At 36.7% G+C, this 9,720-nt stretch overlaps 1 long non-coding RNA gene across 1 annotated transcript; it reads right to left on the bottom strand.

The window, feature by feature from the left end:
• Positions 1-6,385: 6,385 nt before the first annotated feature.
• Positions 6,386-8,264, bottom strand: LOC128552567 (uncharacterized). The gene is made up of 2 exons (XR_008369111.1): positions 8,144-8,264; positions 6,386-7,010 (listed from the first exon to the last, which is right to left on the bottom strand). It is a non-coding gene; the product is annotated as an uncharacterized LOC128552567 (long non-coding RNA).
• Positions 8,265-9,720: the final 1,456 nt, after the last annotated feature.

The following is a 9,720-nucleotide window of genomic DNA, read 5'->3' as shown; positions in this document are numbered from 1 at the left end:
AGCCAAATTAAGTACATTTTGATAATGATTCAGGGCCGTAGGAACGAGGGGGGGCAGGGGGCCCCCCCCCCCCCCCCAATTTTATGACCAATTATGGTAATCGCGAGTAAATTTTAGCTGATTTTCAATATGTGTTTCCTCCAACCCCCACTCCAAATCTGAAAATGCTTCCTACGGTCCTGTGATTTTCTACTCATTGATTAGACCAAAATATTATAACGTGAATAAAAGTTTTTTTCTACATTCATTGTGTGGCCTTTGGCAAGGGCGGAAATAGAATTTGGTGCGAGTGTAAGAATTTTTTTTAAAAAAATGGATCTGTCTGGTGCATTCTGGACGTTCTGAAGTACTTAAATTTATTTGGTATTGAAAAAGGACATGTTTTGTGACAAAATCAAGGGCTATTAGATCTAACATAGAAATGGTAAAGAGATTATAAGAGCTGATGTTGGATTTTCATTGTGCGAGCGTAGCAAGCGAGAAAAGGGCATATTTTATGTTTTTTACCTAGAATAAAAGACAAATTACCTATGCATGAAAAAAAAATTATTTTGTATTTTTCACCCAGAACAAAACTAAGATAAATAACTATGCGAGCAAGGACAAATTTATGCACATTTTTTTTTTCACCCGGGATAAGAAATATTGTATGCGAGCATGGCGAGCGAGAAAAATGCATTTTTTTTAAAACTTTTTTTTCACCCAGAACAAAGACAAATTATATACCTATATGCTCCGGTGATTTTATTGGGGGTGCGTTCCTGGTGCGCCTCCACCCCTGGATCCGACCTTGTTTGGCAAGGTAGATCTTTTATTTAATCATAAATAAATTACGATGTTAAATCTTAAACCTTTGCAACCTTAACAACTAAGGGAAGTTAATCTTTAAAGAGAGAGAGAGAGAGAAAAAAAAAAAAAAAAAATTACAAGTCCATACAAAAATCCTAACCAGGTAGAGATAGCTCAAAATACACCTCAGAATTGGATGTAACATGCATGTTGTACTACAGAAAAATGGTCTCGATTTTTCCCTACGACTTGTAATGAAAAAGTTACAATATAAGCTATTTATAGTAACAGCAAAGGGAAGTAATTCAAAAGAAGGGACCAGTGCATGACACTCCGTCTCATGATGGTGTACAATTTTGCCAAGTTACATCAAAATCCCTCCATGCATGAAGTTGAAATGCTCCGGACAAAGTCATTCTTGTATCTGACCTTTGGCCTCTAAGTGTGACCTTGACCTAGGGACCTGGTTCTTGCGCATGACACTCCGTCTCATGCTTGTGAACATTTGTGCTTAGTTGTATCAAAATCCCTCAATGCATGAAGAAGATATGCTCCGGACAAAGTTTTCATTCTTGTATCCTTTGACCTCTAGGAGACAACTTTTTCTCAAAGATTACTTAAAATAATCGGAAAAAGTTGTTTCCCTTTGAAAATGAATGCCATTTGTACTTAAAATAATCGGGAACAGTTGTCTCCCTTTGAAAATGAATACCATTTGTAAAGAAATAAAGATAAACAATTGCTGAAAACTGTGTACCACCTTGTTATGCGAAATTTCACCACTCGCACGCTATTGCAAATGCATCAAAACGAACATGTGTAACAGTTCTTTGAAAATGGTGAGTTTTTAAAGGCTTTTAACTGTCCGGAAGTGGAGCCCCTTTAGGCAGCCCTTTTCCGGAATTCAATGTTTATATCAGTATACTGACACTTGTTTCGTAAAGTAATATACATGTTTTACATGCTGTTCAATTTTCATGTCAAACAACTCTTTCTTTCTATGATTTGGTGTTGTTTGATTTTTGTTTCTCAAGGCCTCCATCGAAACCTTAATGATATGGAAAATCTAGCGGACAGAATTTTACCAAATTTTATATTATGTAAGCTAGAACTAAGACAAAAAAATTTAAACCAAAAAAATAATATCAACCCATGCTTGTTTTCAAGAAAAATTAAAAAATATTCACTCCACCCACAAAAGTATTTTTTCATTACCCCACCCACCTAAAAATTATGAACATTTTTTTACTTACAAAACAAATTGCACAATGTTATTATCAGTTTCTTAACCAATTTTCTTACTCACATGCAAAATAATGCTCCTTTAAGGTTGCATGCCTCTAGGTCAAATACTTTTTGAGATACGTGCTACACAAGCTTTCACATGCCATTTACGTATATATTTGACCACGTCAAGGGACATAAATCTGTGTTTTACTGAGTGAAACCTCAAATAAAAGCACTGGTGCACAACTTCGCATGCTGAATTTAATTCTTGTGTGGTTTCATAACTCTTGGCGCATATACTTTTGAGGTACATGAGACACAAATGTTTAAACCCTTTATGTACAATTTGACTGTCAAGGGCCATAACTCTGGTCTTACTACGTAAAATGCGGGATGGGGCACAAAAAGTATAACAACATTTTTAGGAAGTCACATTTGAACTTGAAGGAGATAGATCTACGTTAAGATTTTCTGGAATTTTATTTGACTTGGAGTCCGCTGCATCATTACTGGACGAAATAGTTTACTTTCAAATTGGCTGTCCACAATGTATTCGATTCGAGCACTTCCTACGACTACTCCTCCAATAAAACACCATTACTTTTAAAGGTAAAATATGGATGCACGACCTATATTGTCAGTACATACGATATTTTTTGCGCGAGTGCGCTGCATATCCGACATGCACTTTCGGCGGCGAATCCTGAATTTTACAGTGGTTATCGCTTGCTGCGCGATTGAGCTGCGCACAAAATATTGTGATGAACTCCTTTAAGCAGTCTTTTAAGAGGACTTTTATAACAAAAAAAAACAAAGTATAATACTAACAAACAGAATTTTATTTCCTTTTCTTTCATGATAACATATTGTTTAGAGATATGTAACACTTGGTTTCATAGAACATTACTTACATTTTCTTATGTGTGATGTAGCACTTAACATGCTTAAACAAGACAGTATTTGATCTTTTTATTCACTTAAAAAGGATATTTAAAGTAAACACACAATGTCACTCAGGGTATTATCATACACCCGCCACCTCAACGAAAAGAAAAGAAAAATAGAAAAAAAATCAATGCTATTTTTTCAAAATTCGAGGCTCTAAGAGAGCTTTGGGCAATTTGGGTGGTTATCGAACTAGGTCGAGATATTATGCCCACAAACACTGTCACCAAGTTTGGTGAAGATCGGATGATAGCTGTTTGACTTCGATAACGGACATGCTTTGGATGATGACCAGCCACCCCGGGTGTTCACATAATATGTGCAGCTCTTTCCGAGGCAGGTGTTTAAAAGGGCAAAATTTGTATAAAAGCAAATAAGAGTTACGGAACAACTGCATTGCATTGCATGTCATATCATCACTACAGAAAAATGTGTGAACTTTCAGTCTATTCCCATAAGCCCATGCTGAGCTAAGAGCTTGTATACAAAAATTTGACCCAACATTGTGAAGTACAAAAAAGGCATTATTTTGTAAAAAAAACAAAACATAGTTATGGATCTGTGCACTGCAAGTCATATAAAACAGGGAACGAGTGTGTGAACTTTTAATCTACCTGATTAGTGGGTACTTGAATTCCAGCTTAAATAAAAACAAGAGCTCGTCGAACACGAAATGCCCCCCTTGATGCATTCAGTAATTGCACAAGGAACAGAAATTATATGCTCACTGTAAACAAAAGTTCTACCATTCTGGTTTAATCTGACCTTGACCTTTAACCTATTAACCTAACAAGAGATTACAGAGTGATCTTGGCACCATCCACTGAGCCATTTTTGAATGTTTCAAATTTCAAGACTAGCTCAAGGTCAAAATCAATGTCAAATTTAATTTCGGTACAAAACAATGTGTATGTGGTCCAAATAAAGCTGTAGCTACAGAAATGTGAAAGTAGGTCACTAGGTCAAAATCAAGGTCAAATTTTATTTTGGAACAAAAAACTATGCATGTGGTCCAAATTTGAAGCCTGTACCTTCAAAAATGTGAAAGTAGGTCACTAGGTCAATAACAAGGTCAAAGTTTTTTTCGGTACACAAACCTATGCAATTGGTCCTAATCTGAAGGCTGTAGCTACAGAAATGTGAAAGTAGGTCACTAGGTCAAGATTAAGGTCAACTCATGTCAAGGTTCATCTTGCCACTCAAAACTATACATGTGGTCCAAATTTGAATGATGTAAGTTATAGACATGAAGGTTATAAGTTTTTCCCTATGTAAGTCTATATGAACAATATGACCCCTGGGGTGGGGCCATATTTGACCCTAGAGGGATAATTTGAACAAACTTGGTAGAGAACCACTAAATGATGCTACATTACAAAATATCAAAGCCATAGCCTTTGTGGTTTGGACAAGAAGATTTTCCAAGTTTTTCCCTATAAAAGTCTATGTAAACCATGTGACCCCCAGGGCGGAGCCATATATGACCCTAGGGGAATAATTTGAACAATCTTTGTAGAGGACCACTAGATGATGTCCTATACAAAATATCAAAGCCCTAGGCCCTGTGGTTTTGGACGTGAGGTTTTTCAAATTTTTTCCTATATATATAAGTCTATATAAACCATGTGACCCCCGGGGTGGGGCCATATTTGACCCCAGGGAAATAATCTGAACAATCTTGGTAAAGGACCACTAGATGTTGCTACATACCAAATATCAAAGCCCTAGGCCCTATGGTTTTGGACAAGAAGATCAGAAACCGTTTTAACTGTTCCTGGCCAATGTGACCTTGACCTTTGACCTAATGACCTCAAAATCAATAGGGGTCATCTGCTGGTCATGGCCAACCTAACTATCAATTTTCCTGAAACTAGGCCCAAGCGTTCTAGAGTTATTGCCTGGAAACCATTTTACTGTTCCTGGTCACTGTGACCTTTGACATACTGACCTCAAAATCAATAGGGGTCATCTGCTGGTCATGACCAACCTCTCTATCAACTTCCGTGACCCTAGGCATAAGCGTTCTTGAGTTATCATCCGGAAACTGTTTTACTGTTCAGGGTCACTGTGACCTTGACCTTTAACATACTGATCTCAAAATCAATAGGGGTCATCTGTTGGTCATTAACAACCTCCCTATCAACTTTCATGATCCTAGGCCCAAGTGTTCTTGAGTTATCATCCGGAAACCGTTTTACTATTCAGGGTCACTGTGACCTTGACCTTTGACATACAGACCTCAAAATCAATAGGGGTCATCTACTGGTGATGACCAACCTCCCTATCAACTTTCATGATCCTAGGCCCAAGCGTTCTTGAGTTATTATCCGGAAACGGATTGGTCTACATTACGACCGACCGACCTACCGACCGACATCTGCAAAACAATATACCCCTCCTTCGAAGGGGGGCATAAAAATTAATCTAAATGGGATGCCATAACTCGAGAAAAAACACAAAATTTTATGTTGATACTTGTGTGCAAGTATGGTTGAAATCATATCATATATGAAACCACTTTTGTTCAGACAATAGCGAAAAAGCCATTATTCCATTTCAAGGGCTCGAACCTATGGTGAGATATGGCTGGATCATGAAAGGAAACAAGATCGTATTGTGATACAAGTTGTGTGCGAGTTTATATAAAATCAAATCATAAGTGAAACCACTATCATGCACACAAGTAATTGTTGACAGACAGATATTAAGAGTTAAAAAAAAAGCTCAACCTTGAGGTTCCTATATACAACCAACTACATGTGTTTATGTGCAGTATTGAAAGCACTGCTTTCCTTACCATGTTAATATATACATGTATAACATCTATTTGTTCTATCAGTCTTTCATGTAACATTTAAAGCCTCATGGAACTTTAAATACTGAAGCAAAATACTGGATTCCAATCAAAATATTTGCATCTCTTTTTAATAAAGTGCTCCTTCAATACTTTATTATTCTCGATACAGTTTTCAGTGCTTGACTCTGAATAAGAGTTTTGCCAGAAAAAATTCTGAAACTTTAACCAAAAATTCTAAGTTAACAAGGGGCATAACTCAAAATTCAATCAAAGTTATCGAAATTGTTTCTCCTGGTGCAGACTTTTAAATAACATCAAGTTTCAAGTCAAAAGCTTTGATAGTTACAGAGATATTTGACTTTCTCAAAAACTTGAACCAAAGAAACTAAGTTTATAGGGGGCATAACTCTGCCAAGATTAAAATCAGTGTGTTAGAGTTTGTTTTTTCTGTTGTAGACTTTGATAGTAAATAAAATTTTAAATTTCATGTCAACAGCTTTGATAGTAAAAGAGCTACTGCAAATTTTAAATTTCATGTCGACAGCTTTGATAGTAAAAGAGCTATTGCACTTTATCCAAAAAAAACTTAAACCCAAAAATTCAACATTAAAAAGAAACATAACTATGTTAAAATTGGAGTTGTGAGGATTGTTTCTCCTGGTGTAGACATAAATAGTAAATAACCACGTTAAGTTTTAAGTAAATAGCTTTGGTTATAATAGAGATACATGTACATTGGACTTTACCAAAAACACTAACCAATAAATGACTTGGAAAAGTAAAGCTAAAAATTAAATTGAAACAACATTTAACACCAGTCCATTGTTGCATGCATGGTCACAGTTGGTGATATGACATATGCTATAATTCATGATGGAAAAAAATCTCATAATTTTTAACTCAAGTGAATACTAGGAATGTGTCCAGAAGATTCCTATTGACTGTCATACAATTTGGAACTTGAATAGTTTCAATCTGAATCACTTGTATAAGGCACAACAAAACACACACATATAACTGGGATCCACTTTTTTCACTTGAGCACATTTCATGTGTAACCACTTTCCACAACAGTCACACTGGATCCACTTTTTATGTGGTCCACTACAAGATTCTACAAAGTCACATGTTTCTTCATTTCTTCTCTTCCCTTCCATAAGAAGTCTTTTTGTTACATATACTTTCTGTATGTTTCACAATGTGCTTGCCGCATAACCAAAGTTGGTATGTTTTTGATGATGGCCTCAGCATTCTGCAAGAAAAAAGAAATATTGAAGTCACTGACATAAGCTTAACACGAGCTTTGTTTTGATGTGTATTGGCACTTATTTCAACTAGAAAAGGAACAATGCACAATGCCTTCATGGCATTCTACATCTGTATGACACAATATGCAACAATAAAAGCTAGTGCAATGTTCAACCATATAAAAACCACCCTCTAAATATCACAGAAAAACTTATCTTCCATCAAGCAAACCTGCACACCATCAAACATGGCAGATAAAGTTGAACAGCTGAGATTTTAAAGCTATTTGAGCCGCGCCATGAGAAAACCAACATAGTGGCTTTGCGACCAGCATGGATCCAGACCAGCCTGCGCATCCGCGCAGTCTGGTCAGGATCCATGCTGTTCGCTTTCAAAGCCTATAGAAATTAGAGAAACTGTTAGCGGACAGCATGGATCCTGACGTGCGCGGATGCGCAGGCTGGTCTGGATCCATGCTGGTCGCAAAGCCACTATGTTGGTTTTCCCATGGCATGGCTCATTTGCAGTTCTCAAGAATCCACTAAGCATGAAATGCAGTAAATGTTTGAAGTATGTAAATGTGATGGATATTTTCTGCACTTTTATTTGTTGATTTAACCTTTCAAAGTAACAGCCATCTCTCATGTGCAAATGCTGGACAATATGTAAGGAAAGAGCTATCGTTCAGATTTCTAAATGGAAAAGGGTCATAATTCTAACAAAATGCAGTATAAAGTTATGGCTCTTACTGTGCTAACGATGATATAAGAGTGTGCAAAGTTTAACACAGCTGTAGCTGTTGTAGATTTTTTTTTTTTTTGAAATCTGACCTAAACAAAAATTTTAACCAAGAAACTCTAAGAAGGGTCATATTAACAACAAAATGAATCAGAGTTATAGTTCTCGGCCTACATTGTCCATTATGATGATAAACGATTGAGCAATGTTTCAGCTGCAGCTCTTATAGGTTTTGAGAAAGATGGACCCTATACAAGAATTTTAATATGACACTACCATGTAGATTTTTTTTTCAAAAATCAGACAAGCTAATAATTTATTGAATTGTCATCATAGACAAAGCTGTACACACAATAATCCCCACAAAAAGAAATATCCTAAGATCATTTATATACTAACCATTAGGACAAAGGTGCCACAGTTGTTACCATCTTCTTGTTTGCTAGAGCAACCCCTGACAAACTGCCAGTTTTCAAGCTTCTCCACATTCTGTTCTGTTCTGTTCTTGTAACTTCCCCAGTCTGTATCGAGGCACTCCAACAAAGGATATTGGTATAAATCCAGCACACTTTAATATCCAATATATTAGCTTTGTTTCAGAGACGCATGAAGGACCTGTTGATAGAGAAAGTAAACAAATGAAAATATCCTCAAGGCATGGCTAATTTCCTGAAAGTATCAACAAATATTTCCAGCAGGGAATCCTTTACAAGATGTGTCTAAAGCTTTAATACTCAAGTATATTATTGCAAATATGTGAAATCACCAGACACCAAAATATCAGAATACTAAAACAAGAGGGTCATGATGACCCTGGATCGCTCACCAGAGTAATATGAGCTACATGTTTCAAATGTCAAACTGATGATTTTTAGAATTTTTTTGGAAGATTTTCCGATGTACAATCAAGTAACCCCTGGGGCGGGGCCAATTTTACCCCGGGGGTCATGATTTGAACAAAGTTTGTAGAAGTCTACTAGGCAATGTTACATGTCAAATATCTAAGATCTAGGCCTTCTGGTTTATTTTTAGCAAATTTATGAAGATTTCCCTATGTACAATCAAGTAACCCCTGTGTGTGTGTGTGTGGGGGGGGGGGGGGGGTCAAGATTTGAACAATTTTGTAGAGGTCCACTAGGCAATGCTACGTTTGACATATCTAAGCTCTAGGCCTTCTGGTTTATTTTTAGAAAATTTGGAAAAAAATTTTATGTACAATCAAGTAACCCTATTGGGCGGAGTCAATTAGACCCTGGAGGTCATGATTTGAACAAATTTTGTAGAAGTCTACTAGGCAATGCTACATGTTAAATATCTAAGATCTAGGCCTTCTGGTTTATTTTTAGAAATGTTTTGAAGATTTTCCTATGTAAAATCAAGTGACCCCTGGGGCGGGTCAATTTTGACCCCGGGGGTCATGATTTGAACAAATTTTGTAAAGAGGCCCACTAGGCAATGCTACATGTCAAATATCTAAGCTCTAGGCCTTCTGGTTTATTTTTAGAAAAGTTTTGAAGATTTTCCTATGTAAAATCAAGTGACCCCTGGAGTGGGGTCAATTTTTACCCCGGGGGTCATGATTTGAACAAATTTTGTAGAGGTACACTAGGCAATGCTACATGTCAAATATGTAAGCTTTAGGGCTTCCGGTTTTTGAGAAGAAGATTTTTTAAGATTTTCCTATAGAAGTCTATGTAAAATCAAGTGACCCCTGGGGCGGGGTCAATTTTGACCCGGGGTCATGATTTGAACAAATTTAGTAGAGGTCCACTAGGCAATGCTACACGTCAAATATCTAAGCTCTAGGGCTTCTGGTTTTTGAGAAGAAGATTTTTTAAGATTTTCCTATAGAAATCGTTGTAAAATCAAGTGACCCCTGGGGCGGGGTCAATTTTGACCCGGGGGTCATGATTTGAACAAATTTAGTAGAGGTCCACTAGGCAATGCTACATGTCAAATATCTAAGCTCTAGGGCT

Source organism: Mercenaria mercenaria, unplaced genomic scaffold (assembly GCF_021730395.1).
Source record: "Mercenaria mercenaria strain notata unplaced genomic scaffold, MADL_Memer_1 contig_2914, whole genome shotgun sequence".
Classification (NCBI taxonomy): domain Eukaryota; kingdom Metazoa; phylum Mollusca; class Bivalvia; order Venerida; family Veneridae; genus Mercenaria; species Mercenaria mercenaria.
This window is presented reverse-complemented; position numbering and strand designations above follow the sequence as displayed.